The sequence below is a fragment of the Hyla sarda genome, chromosome 2 (genome assembly GCF_029499605.1).
Source record: "Hyla sarda isolate aHylSar1 chromosome 2, aHylSar1.hap1, whole genome shotgun sequence".
Classification (NCBI taxonomy): domain Eukaryota; kingdom Metazoa; phylum Chordata; class Amphibia; order Anura; family Hylidae; genus Hyla; species Hyla sarda.
In genome coordinates, this window is record NC_079190.1 from 276079329 (window position 1) to 276098060 (window position 18732).

Sequence of the window (18732 nt, forward strand, 5' to 3'; positions counted from 1 at the left end):
CGATGCAGGGTGCTGCAGAGGAGACAGAGGGAGCCCCCTCCCTCTGTCATAACACTTACAGCCCGCGGTCACTTCCGACCGCGGCTGTAAGGGTTAAAACTGCCGGGAGTGAAGTCTACTTCAGTCTCGGCAGTGCAGCAGGGTCCCGGCTGTGTGATACAGCCGAGTCCCTGCCGCGATCTCGTGGGTGCACTGGGCAGCACCCACGAGAATAATGGACGAGTATAGACATCCATTTGCGGGAACGGCCGCCAAACTGGACGTCTATACTCGTCCATGGTCGTTGTCAGGTTAAAGGGGTATTCCAGGAAAAAAAACTTTTTTATGTATATCAACTGGCTCCAGAAAGTTAAACAGATTTGTAATTACTTCTATTAAAAAATCTTAATCCTTTCAGTACTTATGAGCTTTTGAAGTTAAGGTTGTTCTTTTCTGTCTAAATCCTCTCTGATGACACCTGTCTCAAGAAACGCCCAGTTTAGAAGAGGTTTGCTATGGAGATTTGCTTCTAAACTGGGCGTTTCCGAAGACAGGTGCCATCAGAGAGGATTTAGACAGAAAAGAACAACCTTAACTTCAGAAGCTCATAAGTACTGAAAGGATTAATATTTTTTAATAGAAGTAATTTACAAATCTGTTTAACTTTCTGGAGCCAGTTGATATATAAAAAAAAGTTTTTTCCTGGAATACCCCTTTAAAGTATCCCAGTCTTTAAAAAATAAAAATAAAAGTGTGGAGAAGCGCGTGATAGCGAGCTCCAATCCCCAGCTTGCAGTGACCTCCGTGCTGTTGTCCCATAAACCTATAATGGGGCCGCAGGATGCTTCTTCTTTCTCATTCTCCTGATCAATTGGGGTCTCAGCTCCGATTTGGGGGCAACAAGGGACAAAATTCTGACATATCAGAATTTGTAAATCCAGGCCATAGTGTAATTATATTGTATTTTACTATTAATTATCTGGCAAAACACTTTAGTCTTAGAATGTGACCACTTTAACCACTTAAGAATGCAGGGTGTACAGGTACGCCCCCGTTCCCGAGTCCTTAAGGACTCAGGGTGTACCTGTACGTCCTGAGTCCCGCTAACGGGGTTTAAACCATTCTCATGAGCAAAGAACGGCTTAAACCCCATGGGTCCCGGTTGCTACGGGCAGCGCCGATCGGGCGGATGCCCGGAATTAACCCTTAAATTTTTTTTCCAAAGTTGATCGCAGTGTCTAAACTGAAAGTGAAACTATCCCAGCAACTCAGCGGAGCTGATCGGGATTATTGCGACAGAATCACAATGTCCCAATCAGCTTACTGGACGACGGGAGGGTCTTCATCTGCCTCCTTGTCGTTCGATCGGCGATCTACTGCTCCATGCCTGGCTCGAGCAAGCTAGAGCAGCAGAGCGCCGGTAACACTGATCAATGCTATGCTATGGCATAGCAGTGATCAGTGTATGCAATCAGAAGATTGCATGGTCTAGCCTCTTATATGGGGGCTAAAAAAGAAAAGTAAAAATGCCTGAACTATTAAAATATAAAGTTAGCTAAACAGCACGGTCGATTGGGAATTTTTGTTCACTTCATGTACCATAAAAATATGAATAAAAAGCGATCAAAAAGTCACATCAAAACAAAAATGGTAACAATAACTACAGACCATGACACAAAAAATAATCCCTCATATAGCCCCATACGCAGAAAAATAAAAAAGTTATAGGGGTCAGAAGATGACAATTTTAAACATAAACATAATTTTTTTAAATTAGTAAAATAAATAAAACGTACATAAATTGGGTATCCCTGTAACCGTATGGACCTACAAAATAAAGATAATGTGTCATTTTTACCAAAAAGTCCACTACGTAGAAACGTAAGCCTTAAAAAGTTGGAAAATGGCTTTTTTTTCAGTTTCACCCCACAAATAATTAAATTTTTGTTTTTCAGCAGATTATGTTATAAAATAAGTATTGTCATTACAAAGTACAATTGGGGACACAAAAACAAGCCCTTATATGGATATGCAGGTGCAAAATTGAATGTGTTATGATTTTTAGAAGATGAGGAGGAAAAAACGAAAGTGCAAAAACGAAGATTGTTTTGAGTCCTTAAGGGGTTAATCTTAGTTATCCTAGTTATTTGTAAGCAAAGAGTCTTAAAAATGTGATAGGTATTTGATCTTTACTGTTTTCAACACATTTAATTTGTATTTGAGCTCCATTCCATTGTCAGCTACTAAATGTTAATGACTGGGAAGGAATTCCATCACTTTTGATAAATTGCAATAACACTCAATTGCAGTTATGCAACATTTACTCAAGCTGACCCAGTGACTATTGTGTGTATGAGAATTCTTTACTTCAGCAGACTAAATTACATGAAGAATAGGAAGCCTGTGTGGGCATCAAATTAAACATGGCCTTACTTAATTTCCTATATGCACTGAGATTGTTTTTAGGCTAGTTAAATGTCTTGTTGAAATACAATCCAAACATTTACTCAGTACAGGCCCCTATTTATGGGCTTGGGTCTTTTTTTTTTTTCCAGCAAAATATACTGCAGTATATTCATGTACTTACACATAGTATAGCATTAGAAGGTCTTCAGGAATCTTTTTAGTGCCACTAGCAAGAGTTAAATGTGTTCTATCGGAAAATAAGCTTTAGAGTTGATGAAGGATCCAGATAAAGTCCATACTCCTATCATTAATGGGCACTGTCTGATACAAAAACTTTTTATATGTTGTACATCTTGGCAAAACAATAGTTTTTCTCAGGGGCTCGACACAGAGAGGAGACGTGACCTCCGCCCCCATGCAGTGCAGGCGCCAACGTCACTCATCAGCGCCCAAACTATGGAGGATAGAAGACACGGGCCCCTGCTGCGTTCCGGAGGAGATCGCTGCGTGGGATATAGTCAGGTGAGCAAAACTTTTTTTTTTTCATCCTGGGGAGGGGAGGAGAAGGGGGACTCTGCTGCCTCTACCTAATGTGGGGGAACTTTGCTGCCTCTACCTAATGTTGGGGAACTCTGCTGCCTCTACCTAATATGGGGAGACTCTGCTGCCTTTATCTAATGTGGGGGGACTCTGCTGCGTCTACCTAATGTGGGGGGGGGACTCTGCTGCCTACAACTACTGTGGGGGGACTCTGCTGCCTACAACTACTGTTGGGGGAACTCTGCTGCCTACAACTACTGTGGGGGGGAACTCTTCTGCCTACAACTACTGTGGAGGAACTCTGCTGCCTATACCTACTGTGGGGGGAACTCTGCTGCCTACACCTAATGTGGGGGAACTCTGCTGCCTACACCTACTGTGGGGGGGAACTCTGCTGCCTACACCTACTGTGGGGGGAACTCTGCTGCCTACACCTACTGTGGGGGGACTCTGCTGCCTACAACTACTGTGGGGGGACTCTGCTGCCTACAACTACTGTGGGGGGACTCTGCTGCCTACAACTACTGTGGGGGACTCTGCTGCCTACATCTACTGTGGGGGAACTCTGCTGCCTACACCTACTGTGGGGGGAACTTTGTTGCCTACACCTGCTGTGAGGGAACTCTGATGCCTACACCTAATTTGAGGAAACTCTGATGCCCACACCTATTGTGGGAGAACTCTGCTACCTACACCTACTGTGGGGTAACGCTACTGCCTACACATACTGTGGGGGAACTCTGCTGCCTACACCTAATATTGGGGAAATCTGATGCCTACACCTAATGTGGGGGAACTCTGTTGCCTACACCTAATGTTGGGGAACTCTTTTGCCTACACCTAATGTGGGGGGCTATCTACTATGTCCCTACCTAGCTAATATTTGGACAAACTACCAAACTAATATGAGGGCTACCTATTACCTACATAGATGGTTTTCATACAGGGGGCAGCTATCTGGGGAATTTACCTACAGGGGGCATGACTACCAACCTGGGGGCATGATCTAGTAGGGACCACTACCTCCTGGGGATACTACCTACCTGGAGACATTACCTACCTGTAACTCCCATAAGCAACACCTTATTTTCTGTCTGCTAACACAAAATACCCTCCCGAGACTAGGCTCTGGATCCGTCACTGGGTGGAAGGGGTGCTGGCTACCTACTTGACTAACTACCTGGCTACCTAACTTTATATCTGAATGCCTAACTACTTACCAGGATATCTGATTACCTACATACCTGGCTGCCTAACTACCTAACTATATATCTTGCTACCTACCTTCATATCTAACTATGTACATACCTGGCCTTCATACATGGCTGCCTAACTACCTAGCTAGCCACTTACCTACCTACCTGGCTAGTCATCTACCTACATATCTGGCTTCCTGATCTACCTACCTAGTTACCTATTTACCTGGCTACCTACCTGCCCTTTTACTGTGCAGGACAGGCATTATTTCAATTTGTGGGCCTATAGATAGGAAAATTGTGTAGAGCAGGGGAGGGCACTAGAAAAATGCAGAGTCTAACATTTGTCTTGAAGATGTTAAGAGATCGATATGGCAGTCTGATCCAGATGGAGAAGAAAAGGAAAGAGGACGCTGCAGATTAGAAAAGTTGCAATTGTGGGACCCTAGATGTAGGTATACAGATCCTGTGTACAGCTGATATCTACAGCTATATGGTCCTGTATATAATCACTTATATTGTATACAGATCTCTGTACAGCTGGTGTCTACTGCTATATGGGCACTGTATATAATCACTTACATAGTATACAGATCCTGTATAATATACTGGTCTGTGTATAGTGGTTTTATTCAATACAGTATGGTGGTATTATTCAGTTATTGTGTGGTGGTATATATTTCCTCCTTGTATACTGGTTTTATGTTTTTAGGTTTAAAATTATTTTACCTACGTTAAAGTGTTTCTTATATAAATAATTTTGTTTATTTTGTGTGTAGGAGTGATGGAGGGATTTGGATGGAATTGGGGCGTAGAAGAAGTGTGACCAGGTGGAGCATCGCAGGGGGCCCTTGCTTTTTTTTTGGTCCGGGGGCCCTGAGTGTTGTTAGTCCGCCCCTGGTTTTTCTAATATACTTCTTAAATTTTTTTGCCCTACATTTTATTAAAGAAAACTGCCTTTGAAAATCCAACCACTAGGGGTCCCTATACTTCCTGTGACACTGATGAGTCTAACAGCAGCATGAGCATGACACAAGATGGCTGATTGACAAGGCTGCAGGAGGAACACAGCTTGCAGCAAAACTGTTGTAACACAGAGTTTTACCAAACATGTGCATCCAGCTGTTGCAAAATTACAACTCCAAGCTTGCCTTCACAGTATAAGGATGTCTGGGCATGCTGGGAGTTGTAGTTTTGCAAAAGCTGTAGTCACACAGCTGAAGGCAAAACTGCTGCTGCTGCAAAAAAAAAAAAAAAAAAAGTCCCAGCATTACAGGACTGCCAAAGGATAATACACATGAATGGCATTGGAACTTATAGAAAATATATGCATAACAAACCACTGTACTTTTAGCACTAAACCTTTGCACTAATTTAGGAACATGTAAGCTATACACTCACCATATTTGTCTTTGGTCGTAGAGTACAGGCAATCTCCAATAATCATTGTGTGTGTGTGTGTGTGTACAGCATAAAACCAGAGAGAAAGGGTTACAGAGCAGGGCTGCCAGGCTCGCTCCCGAGAGCCATGGGTCAGCAGAGGGAGGGAGAGGGAGGAGCCATCACAGTGCACGCAAGAGAGGGACACGCCTCCTCCCTTTGGGAAGATGAAAAACACAGTAAGCAGTTGTAAAATGTTATTTAGTGAAATATTGGTGATAGATACATAATTACATGTACATGATCAGGATTAGGTACTAAGTAACATTACAGGGTTTTTTTTTTTGTTTGCTTGTTTTTTGTGGGATCTGACAGGTACGCTTTAAGGACCCACACAGCTGTTGCCAATGGTTTATTTGCATGGATTCTGGAAAAAATCAAGACCAGCTGAAAAGACCCCGGACATTACCACTGGTTGACTCTAGAGAACTATCAAGCTCATCTTTCAAAAAGTACTGGGAGCCCATTTTTAGTGCAACATATTCACTTGCAACATATTCAAAGTATAAGGTCAGGTTCAAGAGGTCCCTGATGTGGTCAAGCATTAACTTAAAAGGGCTGAAGACCTGCTATATGTCGTTTTCTGATTTGAAGCAGCTACACAATAAACTTGAGCACAGTTCCAGCTGCAAAGCTTAATGTCATTTAATTCACTTCACAGTCTACTTAAGCACACTTTTAATGGATTTGTGTATGTAAGGCACATTGTTTATGTCCCCATGGCTACAGCAGGAAATGACAATGTGGTAAAATACCTCTGTCCCTTTAAGAATCTAGGGTGCATATGGCACAGTAACCATCTCTTCAACATCACAGGCTGCAGAGATATACTGGCTCTACTTATGCTCATGTATTAATACCAGATACTACAGATACCTAAGCTAGGCTACCCCTTTGCTACTCTGTTGACACATACCAAACCAATCTTAGACTCATTCTATGCGGGTGCTGCTCTTTGGCCGGATAACCCCTTTAAGAGCAATAGACAGATCAGTTTTTCAGAATGAAGCTTTGTCATGCTGTAGTTTTTTATTTTTTACTTTATCCCTCTATCATGGAGCTGCAACACTTCTAAGTCCAAGGTCAACACATGGGACTGCCCATAGCCAATCAGTGGCCACAGTGGTCTTCTGCCTTAATCATTGAATGGCTGAGCACACAATTCCATGAGCCAAGCCTGACTAAGGAAGCACTAGGCAAGTGGACCACATGATAGCTGCAGCAGGGGGGAGTTCCATTGAGAAAGGTGAGTATTGGATTTTTTGTTTTTAGCAATTGTCTGAACACCTTTAAAGAAAATAAAATATATATATAATTTTTTTTTTTAAAGGTGTTCAGACAATTGTTAAAAACAAAAAACCCTATACTCACCTTTCTCAATGAAACTCCCCCCTGAGGGATACAGTTAAAAATATGAGCATGACAAGGCTTCATTCTGAAAAGCTGATCTGTCTATTGCTCTTAAAGGGGTTATCAGGCCAAAGAGCTGTACCCGCATGCTTTGCGGGGCTGCGCCTCCAGTCCCAGAAAGCTCTTTGCTTTTGGGACTGGAGACGTGACATAACGCCACCCCCCTCGTTGCATCACGTCTCCAGTCCCAGAAGCAAAGAGCTTTCCGAGACTGGAGGCGCAGCCCCCCATAGAATGTGGGTGCTGCTCTTTGGCCGGATAACCCCTTTAAGAAAGTTGAGCTTGATGAAGAATATGATATGATATTTGGCCATGTTAACCTGTTTTTTGTAGTGTTGTGGTGTGGCTGAAATTCCACTGCTTTCTTTGATTATACGTGACTTACATGTGCAGCCATGTAGCCTTATAGATGGCATCCACCAAGTGCCCTTAAAGATGGCAACCACCAAGTGTCAGTTCTTTTGCCTTATATACCAGTGTTCTTGCCATGATGTCCATCAACAAACAAAACTAAGCTGTTCTGGTTTCTCAGTTCAGAGAAGGATATCTTTATTCTTAATACAACAACCAATGGGCAGCTGCACAGAAAATTCCATAAACTGCATTGCTCTGAATTGTTCCCACTCAAAAAGGAATGATTTTAACTTGAGGTATATATTACGGAATAGCTGACACTCTATTCCCTAATGTCATATTTGTTAGAGGCACCAGGCTGAAACCTTACTTTAATTGTGTATTAACAGTAAAATATACTTAAATAACTCCAGGCACATGTTTTAAAATTCTTACTTTGTTCAGAACGAACATTGAATAGGAAAAAATGTATTCAGTTTTTTCCATCCAACATTTGGTATGTATTTCCAACAGTTCTGACACCCCACAAAGGAAACCTAGTAATATCCATTTGCATGAACAGTACATAACTATACACAGGGAAACCTATGGGATGTAAAAATGCCATTACATGAAATACAAGGAGCATCATAGAACACCGGATGTTATAGAACCAAAGTATACATTTCCATATTTGAAGGCACAGATTATATTTCAGCCTCTAGGAGAGACAATACAGAGACCTTACATCCTGGGTAAGGACGTTTCTGTAGTCTCAATACACAGCACAAGCCATAGAACTTCAGCGCTGCCCTGCCACTAGACTGTTCGTGAACACCTCTTCTACTGTCCCTGCCAATAGTGCCCTCGACCCCTTCCAGAGCACGTGGCAACCAGAATAGCAACAGGACACTGAGGCAAACATCATCACATTTCCATTCAGTCTGTCCAAACATCTTAAGCATTTTTTCCTTTCCTTTTCTATTTCTTTCTCTCTGCTCTCAGATTAGGGTGAAAGGTGGCATACACTGCTTTCTTATGATCAGCTTAACTCATTTTGACTGTATTTCTCCCTTTTTCAGAGTGGGGAGATGGAAATCATTTACATACAATACTGGATTAACATCTCACATGGGGCTGAAATAAAATGATAAAAGCCAAACTACTGAGGGGTTTTTAATAGTTCCTGATTTATTTCATATTGGATAATAAACTTAAGTCTATCAAGTTCATCTGAGACTACTGAAAGAATATCTGCTTCCCTGTGTAACACTGGCACATTATACACCTTGGCATATCTTTAATATCTTTTATCTATAGCCACTGCATACACAATGGAGGGAAATCCATATCTGATTGAGGCTGCCCCACGTACATAACTGATCATATACAGTATATAACCATTTAGTATATGCAGTACATGTTATTCATTCTTTTACAGGTTACTATATTGCTAACTGGGTAAATACGATTGTAAAGAAAGTTTTTCAAGGCTGCAGTTTGTCTGTTGTCCCACTGATAAGTTTCAGCCTACTTTGCTTTCTGCATGTTGGTAACCTGTTACGTTATGCGCTCCGGCCACACACGCTGGCCGTGAGCGCAAGGTCCCCTTACCTTCTGCTGCCGACGGGACTGGGACTCGCATTGCGGGACGCGCCCACATGCGAGCCCCAGTCCGTCACTCTCTGGGTGTTTCTCCTGCCTCTGCCTCTCTGCTCCGGTGCACGTGTCCCCGTCCCCTAGAGCTTTAAGATTTAAAGGGCCAGTACGCTCATTAATGTACTCCACCTGTGGCTCATTTATAAATTCCTCCACCCTCCTCAGTTACCTGACGAATCTTTGTTGCCTTGTGCCCTAGAGAAAGCGTTCCTTTGTATTGCATTGCCGTGTATCAGATCTCTTGCTCTTGTGACTTGACCTTGCTCCTCTGCTGCCTGCCTAGTGACCTCCTGCTACGTCCTGACTACGCTACTATGCCGCTTGCCCTGACCTACTGCTATCCAGACTATGAGTTGCCTTATTCCTCCTGTACCTCGCATCTCCTCAGCTGCCTGTGTGGTCGAGCTGTGCCAAGGGTAGCGACCTGGGTGCTGCCTGCAGCAGCAAGTCCATCCCGCTTTGCGGTGGGCTCTGGTGAAAACCAGTGGCACCTTAGACTTCGCTCCCTGGTACGTTCGGAGTCATCTGCCACACAGGTCCAGCGGATCCACATCCACTGGGGTTCCTGTCTTCAGAAACGTGAGTGTTACATAACCTTCCAACGTTGTAGTTTTATATGACATTATAATTTTTTATGGTATGCAGCCCATGTAAGAAGCATCACACCAACATACAGTCACAGAAAAGGATTGCAGTAACACATGTTTTGCTATACACATGTTTATTCCCTTTGCGTGTATTGAAACTAAACCAAAAAAGGAAGGAAAAAAAGCTAATTGGACATTATGTCACACCAAACTCCAAAAATGAGCTGGACAAAATTATTGGCACCCTTTCAAAATTGTGGAAAAATAAGGATGTTTCAAGCATGTGATGCTCCTTTAAACTCACCTGGGGCAAGTAATTGGTGTGGGCAATATAAAAATCACACCTGAAAGCAGAAAAAGGAGAGAAGTTTACTTAGTCTTTGCATTGTGTATCTGTGTGTGCCACACTAAGTATGGACAACAGAAAGAAAATAAGAGAACTGTCTGAGGACTTGAGAACTAAAATTGTGGGAAAATGTCAACAATCTCAAGGTTACAAGTCCATCTCTAGAGATCTAGATTTGCCTTTGTCCACAGTGCGCAACATTATCAAGAAGTTTGCAACCCATGGCACTGTAGCTAGTCTACCTGGGTGTATACGGAAGAGAAAAATTAGTGAAAGGTGTCAATGCAGGATAGTCAGGATGGTGGATAAGCAGCCCCAAACAAGTTCCAAAGACATTCAAACTGTTCTGCAGGCTCAGGGAGCATCAGTGTCAGCGCAAACTATCCATCGACATTTAAATGAAATGACATGCTATGGCAGGAGACCCAGGAGGAGCCCACTGCTTACACAGAGACATAAAAAAGCAAGACTACATTTTGCCAAAATGAACTTGAGTAAGCCAAAATCCTTCTGGGAAAATGTCTTGGGACCGATGAGACCAAGACAGAGATTTTTGGTAAAGCACATCATTCTACTGTTTACCGAAAACGGAATGAGGCCTACAAAGAAAAGAACACAGTACCTTCAGTGAAATAAGGTAGAGGTTTAATGATGTTTTGGGGTTGTTTTGCTGCCTCTGGCACTGGGTGCCTTGAATGTATGCAAGGCATCATGAAATCTGAGGATTACCAACAGATTTTGGGTCGCACTGTACAGCCCAGTGTCAAAAAGCTGGGTTTGCTTCTGAGATCTTGGGTCTTCCAGCAGGACAATGACCCCAAACATACGTCAAAAAGCACCCAGAAATGGATGGCAACAAAGCTATGGAGAGTTTTGAAGTGGCCAGCAATGAGTCCAGATCTAAATCCCATTGAACACCTGTGGAGAGATCTTAAAATTGCTGTTGGGAAAAGGTGCTCTTCCAATAAGAGAGACCTGGAGCAGTTTGCAGAGGAAGAGTGGTCCAACATTCCGGCTGAGAGGTGTAAGAGGTGTATTTTTTCCAAAGGATGTGCAACCAAATATTAAGTTAAGGGTGCCAATAATTTTTCCTGCCCATTTTTGGAGTTTGGTGTGACATTATGTCCAATTTGCATTTTTTCCTCCCTTTTTTGGTTTAGTTCCAATACACACAAAGGGAATAAACATGTGTATAGCAAAACATGTGTTACTGCAATCCTTTTCTGAGAGAAATACTTAATTTTCTTGAAAAATTTCTGGGAGGCCAACATTTACAGCCATGAATGTATATAACAATTAAGGGGGGTTTCAGGATGTTTTTTTTTTTTTCTTCATTTATGGCCTGCCCTGAGGATAGGGCATCAGTATGTGTGGGGTGGGGGGGGAGTGGGTCTGACACCTGGCACCACCACCAGTCAGATGTTTGCCTGTTTCAATGTGCCTGCACACAGAATAAAAAGAGATGGAAGCAGACAGCTCCATACATCATGTAGTGGCCATGCTGAGATGCTGCAGCTCAGCTCCCAATTGCTTCAATGGGAGCTACAGTAACTAAGCATGGTCACTCCATGATGTATGGAGCTGTCTGCTTCCATCTCTTTTTATTATGTGTGCCGGCGCATTTGCTCTGGCAAACATGTTACTGGCAAAGGTGACTGGTGTCAGACCACCACCGATCAGATACTGATGCCCTATCCTGAGCCATCAATAAAAAAAAGTCCTGGAATCCTCTTTTTAATCGACACCCTCACTTTAAAAAAAAAAACTTTTGATATGTCTGTAGAGACATGTCAAAACTTTTGATTGGTCAGCCAATAATATAGTTTCCTTCAAAATAGATAAATATATTACAAGACATCCCATAGAGATATAAAACTCTGAATCCAATGACAAGACAACTACTGCCTACTTCTTCCTGAAGGAGAGTATAATTTGTTGGTATGTAAAGTATATAAAGACATGAAGGGAGGGGGCATGACATGACGTCACAAGGGGGTGTGGAGTTATGTCATGTCTCCAGTCCCGAAAACTTCCGGTTCCCTAGCCTGGAGACGCAGCTCCGCACATAATGCGGGTGCTGCAGGGAGATTTCGGGGGGTCCTTTTATCCCTTCAGACCTCTTATCCCTTATTCTTTGAATAGGTGATTAAATGTCTAAAACCGGAATACCCCTTTAAGGTAATTCTTTCTTTCGGTCCTAACACTGACTAAATGTTGCTTCAGAATTTCTCTGGACAGGCATTCCGAAGTATGAATGTATGAAGATAACGTCCTCTTGAGCAATTACCAGAAAATTCTAATCATGTCCTCACATAGCACCTTCTAAATAATATTCATTAGGACACCTACATACCTGTTACAGCTTCCTAATTAGGCACAAAGGGGGACATTTACTAAAGCATCTGCACAAACATTGCACAAATGGCCAATGTAGACCAAGAAGCTGGTTTCACCGCATTGATTATGCTATATTTGGCAGGCACACTTGCCCTATACACTGTCTGCACCAGAGGGCATGTTTTTTGGCCAAAGTGGGTGTGGTTTGTATGGCAAATCTTTCAGCACCACATTTGTCTTCTGTGACTGTGAAAAGTAACACAAAATTTAGCAAATCCCATGTCACCCATGCCTAACTGTGCAATGTTTACTTTAAACCAAAAGTCACGGATTATTTTTGTTAACATGATTGTTTACTTTAAACTGCAACTTTATCTTTCATTGAATATTGCATTGGTTTTCGACTTTAGGTTTAATTTGCGACTTTACCATTCATTGAATGCCTGAGACTTTATTTCAAAGGGCTAATCCCCTATCCAAACTCTTAAGTGCTGGATAACCCCTTTGTGGCTGTGTTTGAGTCTAACTACCACCGCAATCTCTCAAAATATCCCAATTTTGTGCAATTTTTACCGCCAATGGAAACTAGCAGTAAAATTGGGTGGTAAATAGTGGTGATACTGCTAATTAAACACCTCCTTTGAACACAGTCTAAATGGGGGTTACACTTTATGTAAATTTGGTAACATGTTCTCACAGGTTTGAGCTAGTGGTGCAGTAATGGTTTCTAAACTTGAGCCTGGGACTTCAATGTCATTTCCAGTTTCCCTCCCATTGTCACTTTCCATAAAACGGCAAATATTATCACCAATTTTGCTTGTTTTGCACCATTAGCTCTCTCCTTGGAAAGTGTAGCATGCATGCACCAAAACACTGCATCTTTCAATCTCAATCTTTTTATCTTATTCTAACAAACCGTCAGCAGAGCAACTACCTCTTATATCCATTTATACTTAAATGGCACAGCTGCAACATTTTACAGCCTCCTAGAACACTTTAAGGAAATCCCTTTCCTAACCTCATTACTTTAGGCAATCCAGAATAACAAACTTCTCCTTATGTAGATATAAGTTCACCAGTACTACACTTAGTTTACATTAACCTGCCTTGGTACTTATATCTACATACCCACATACACATTGTAAGGACCTACCTTTCCCGCCCTCCTGATAGACAAACTTTGGCGTTATCACAGGAGAATCTGTGCACCTGTTACTCTACATTTTTCTAGATGATTCATGCACAGTATAATTCAGTCTCAAGATGACACAAGACATTTCCAAAGGAAAACCTTCCTCCTGGTTACAGTTATTTGAAGAAACAATAAGTTTCTACCTCTTATAATACCCCTCGATAATGCATAAATAACATTTATATACACAAATATATTTTTGCTGCAAATATTCGCAAACACTGTAAAGTGTTTTATTGGAATTTTTTTTACTGTTTTAAAGTAAAATAAAACAGATCAGGATAATGGAGCATAATCTGGTGTACACACAATAGGATAAAGAGTGTCTGTACAGACCTGTAACTTACCTCTGTGGTCCCAGCTGTCTGTTTGGCATCAGGTTGCTTCTGTCTCCTGAAGAAGGCTGAGAAGCTGGGATTCTCTGAAGGCAGAACAGCTGGATGAGTAGTGCTGCCTGCTACTACTAGCACCTTGCAGCTAGGGAGCAGTCAGTGGAGTACAGCTCTGCACTGGAGAAGGTTTAACATGTGAGTAGTCAGGATGGGTAAACTCTCTTTAAGAAAGAGGGGTGGGAGTGTGTAAGAGGAGAGAAGGGGCAGAGACCAAGAGGTTTTGAGTGGATTCCAGCCCCCAGATTACTTTTCAATTTCACAGAAAAATCTATTTTTTTCTCTTTTCGTGTTATTCCCTTCTGAAGGAAAACAAAACTTTGAAGAAGGGGTTTGACCAAAATAAGGGTATTTTGGGAGGAGTTGGAAGGAATGTCTTCACCTAGAAGCTGTAATGTTAGAATGCTGTCTCAATTTAACTGTGATGTAACTGAAGAATTAAAGCAATAGGAGGCAGGGTTCCTAGAATTCATGGGTAGAAAGCACCACTGAGTTTATGAGCCTGAGTTATCTATCCTCATAGCAGTTTTATGGTCACTTTATTTTTTATTTATTTATTTTTTAATCATATACAATAAATTGTTTCCTTGATAGTTTTTTTTTGCTTTGCACAGGAACAATAAAGCAGGTGTCAACAGATGTTAGCTTCTTGGCCAACTCATTGTGCATGATTGAACTCAGTCTGATTGTTGACATTAAGTGTAGAAATAGGAAATATAAGTCAATCATTGTTGCGTTTTCCAAATATACGGAAGTATTTCAGTCGTTTGTCATTAGAATAACTGGGTTATCTTAAAACAAACTCACTGTTATATAGATATAGCGAACAATGTTCATGTGAGAACATCGAAGAGAATATAAAACTGTTCCAATATTTCCATGTTAGGATACATTTTACAGAATACAGACTTATAGGGGGATTTTGCAGAGGAGAATCATATAGACTGTGTACACATATATAGAGAAAATAGATTTCCCAAAGCACACTGTAGAGGCTATGGAAACAACATTTTAATAGAAATCTATAGTGAAAATGTTTTTGCACCACAATTGCCAAACTATAACCTAAAAACTTTTTTCGGTTTTTAAAGTTGTCTATAGCCATTAACACATTAAACTGACAATGGCAAATCATATTAAAATAATAATAATTATATTCTTTATATAGTGCAACATAACTGGAGAAGTAATAAATGTGTAACGTGATAAATAATCAAAATAAACAAACAAGACAAAAGGACTTATCATGTAAAAGAAATGGGGGGGGGGGGGGGAATGATACAATAGGTACATAATGCTAATTGTGTACCGGGTACCAACACTCTGTGTTTGCTCGGAGTATATAAATAAAGCTACTTAAACTCCTCACCAAGCCAGTATATCTGAGCTATCACAGTTATAAGGTGCAAAGTAAGGTGACAAGTAGACATGAGCGAATCAAATCTGACAAAGTCTAATTCATTCCGAATTTCATGAAAAATTCTAATCGGACCAAATCCGAACTTCGACTCAATTCGAAATAACAAATTTCTTCATTAGCGACACCCCTGCGATCCTCCTGTATAATGTATAGATGCGAGCGGCTTTCTCCTGCGCTCACATCTATGCAATAGATAGGACAATCGCAGCAGGTTTAAGGAGTGACATTTGCTGTGATCTGTCCTCAACTGCAGGTACTACTGCTCCCAACATGGAGCACACTCTGCTCCATGCTGGGAGCTGTGGTACCTGCATTAATAGACAGATCGCAACGATTGTCACTTCTGACACCCGATGCGATCGTCCTGTATAATGTATAGATGCGGGCGGGCGGCCGCTCTTCTCTGGTCCCACTGTAGTATGAGTATATGCCGTATATACCTAGTATTCATATTTCCCGCAGAGGTCTGTGATTGGCTGGAACCATCTGTGATTGGCTGGAACCAAATATGAATAAGTGATGTGAATTCTATTCACATCACTGGCCGGCCAGAGAATAGTGCAGAGATGCGAGCGCAGGAGAAGGTCGCTCCATCTTTGCAATAGAAAGGACGATCGCATCGGGTGTCAGGAGTGATACCTGCTGTGATCTGTCTATTAGTACAGGTACTACAGCTCCCATCATGGAACAGTCTGTTTCATGCTGGGAGTAGTAGTACTACCTAAAAAATAAATAAATAAAATTGAGAAAAAAGTGAAACACACATATACACACACTTTATTAAACACAATATGAAAATACATTACTTAAAAAAAAAAATATATATATATATATATTATTTTTAAATTTAAATGGCCCCTTTTTACATTTTTATCATTTTAGGCTAAATTTTTAGGTCCCTGCCCACCCCCATCCCTGTTTAAAAATTAACATTAATATTTAATTTTTTTATTTTTTGGTGGCTTTATAATTTTTTATACACCCAAGAATGGAGTCAACATTTTAGGCTGCTTTCACACTATGGCCCAGATTTATCAAACTGTGTGAGAGAAAAAGTGGAGTTATTTTCCCACAGTGACCAATCACAGCTCAGCTTTCACTTTACCAGAGCTCGTTAGCTGAGCTGTGATTGGTTGCTGTGGGGAAATCACTTCACTTTTTCTCTCACACAGTTTGATAAATCTGGGTCTATGAGTTTTCATCCATTATTAAACATCTGTTTTCTGTATGGTATAATAAAAAAAATGGATGTATATTAACATATTAAATAAACGGGTGCTAACGGCTGAATAATGCCCGTCAAAATAACGGGCATATTCATCCGTTAAGACCCATTATAACATCCGTCATGTACCGTTATTTTATCGCCGTTTAGCACCTCTTATTTATTTATTTATTTATATAGCGCCTACAGATTCCGCAGCGCTTACAATTATTGGGTACAAACAAAGACAAGTATCAGACATAAAATTACACAATAACTATTCAAACAAAAGGTGTGGGGATATATTGAGGATATGTTGGGGATATGTTGGGGATATGTTGGGGATATGTTGGGGATATGTTGAGGATATGTTGGGGATATGTTGGGGATATGTTGAGGATATGTTGGGGATATGTTGGGGATATGTTGGGGATATGTTAAGGATATGTTGGGGATATGTTGGGGATATGTTGGGGATATGTTGGGGATATGTTGGGGATATGTTGAGGCCAATTAGAGACCGTTGTAGGCCTGTCTGAAGAGATGTGTTTTTAGGCCACGTTTGTAACTATGGATGTTGTTGTTGAGTCTGAGGGATTGAGGGATAGCATTCCAGAGAACCGGAGTACCTCTGAGTACAGACTCCCGCAGCTGGGACTTCTACTGCTTTCATCATGGACTAGACGTGTTTCCATGATGGGAGTAGTAGTTCCCCAGCAGCGGGTGTCTGTCGGTGGCTGGGGAGGCTACATTAGTGTTTGTACCACTACCCCCATCATGGAACAGACTCTGTTTCATGATGGGGGTTGTAGTTCATGGGCTGAGGGATTGATCATACAGGTTCTCATTTCTGAGATAAGAAGCTATTAAACAGGAGAGCAGGGGCATGCTCCGCTCCCCTGCGATGTACAGTGTATTTTTACTTTCACTTTTAAATTCCCTGCTGGGAACCCTGAATGGCCGCCACCGAGGAGCCATTCAGGGCTCCCGGCGGGGTTTTTAAACTACTGAATTGAACTCTAAATGTATGCCCCCATGCAAATTTATAATAATTAATTGGCCCCAGTGTGCTTATCCTCATTCCACCCAACAGTACAGAGATGAACAGCAGAGAATGGACATGTCCTGGCGGTGTGCTGATTGCGTTAGCAGCAGGGCAGCAGCGGGGACATGTTGGGCGGTGGTGGTGAATGAATGAAGCCTACATGCGGGACATGTCGGCTTCATTCATTCACCGCTGCCAGTTCCCAACATATCCCACTGCTGCCTTGCTCCAAGAAGATGAGGAGCAGGCAGCGGGAGGGGGAATAAGCAAACTGGGGCCAATGAATTATTATAAACACACTGGGGCCAATGAATTATTATAAACACACTGGGGCCAATGAATTATTATAAACACACTGTGACCAATTAATTATTATAAACATGCATGGGGGGCATACATTTGGGGCTCAAATTATTAGTTTAAAAACCCCTCCGGGAGCCCTGAATTGCTCCTCAGCGGTGACCATTCAGGGCTCCCGGCAGGGAATTCAAAAGTGAAATAAAAAATGCACCATACATTGCAGGGGAACGGAGCATGCCGCCTGCTCCCCTGGTTAATAACTTCTGATCATATCAGGTTTCAGAAGTGAGACCCGGTGTGATCAATCCCTCAGCCCATGTACTGCAACCCCCATCATGGAAAAGAGTCTGTTCCATGATGGGGGTAGTAGTACAAACACTAATGTAGCCTCCCCAGCCACCGGCAGACTCACGCAGTCGGGGAACTACTACTCCCATCATGGAAACAAGTCTGTTCCATGATGGGAGTAGTAGTGGTCCCGGCTGCGGGAGTCTGTAGGCAGAGGTGTTAAAACGGCCATAAAATAATGGTACATGACGGATTTTATAATGGGTCTTAAAAGATTAATATGCCGTTATTTTGACGGACATTATTCAGCCGTTATTAACACCCACTGTGATCTGTCTATTAATGCAGGTACTACAGCTCCCAGCATGGAGCAGAGTGTGCTCCATGTTGGGAGCAGTAGTACCTGCAGTTAAGGACAGATCACAACAGGTGTCACTCCTGACACGCAACATGATCGTCCTATCTAGATGCAAGAAAGCCGCCAGCATCTATACATTATACAGGAAGTTTGCAGCGGGTGTAAGGAGTGACACCGGGGCAATCTGTCTATTAGCCCAGGTACTACTACTCCCATCATGGAACAGTCTGTTCCATGCTGGGAGTAGTAGTACTACCTAAAAAAATTTGCGAAAATAGAGAGAAAAAAGTGAAACACACACAC

General features: G+C 41.9%; 1 protein-coding gene across 3 annotated transcripts in view; it reads right to left on the bottom strand.

Moving 5' to 3' along the window:
- Positions 1–18732, bottom strand: part of COL8A2 (collagen type VIII alpha 2 chain) — a 167144-nt gene that overhangs the window by 129828 nt on the left and 18584 nt on the right. For 2 of the 3 annotated variants that reach the window (XM_056557176.1, XM_056557174.1), the window contains exon 1: positions 13773–13911. The exons of the other annotated variant lie outside the window; for it this stretch is intronic. The gene's annotated coding sequence lies outside the window, so the exon portion shown is untranslated. Of the gene's footprint in view, positions 1–13772; positions 13912–18732 lie in introns of those variants that run through there. 3 annotated transcript variants of the gene reach the window in all.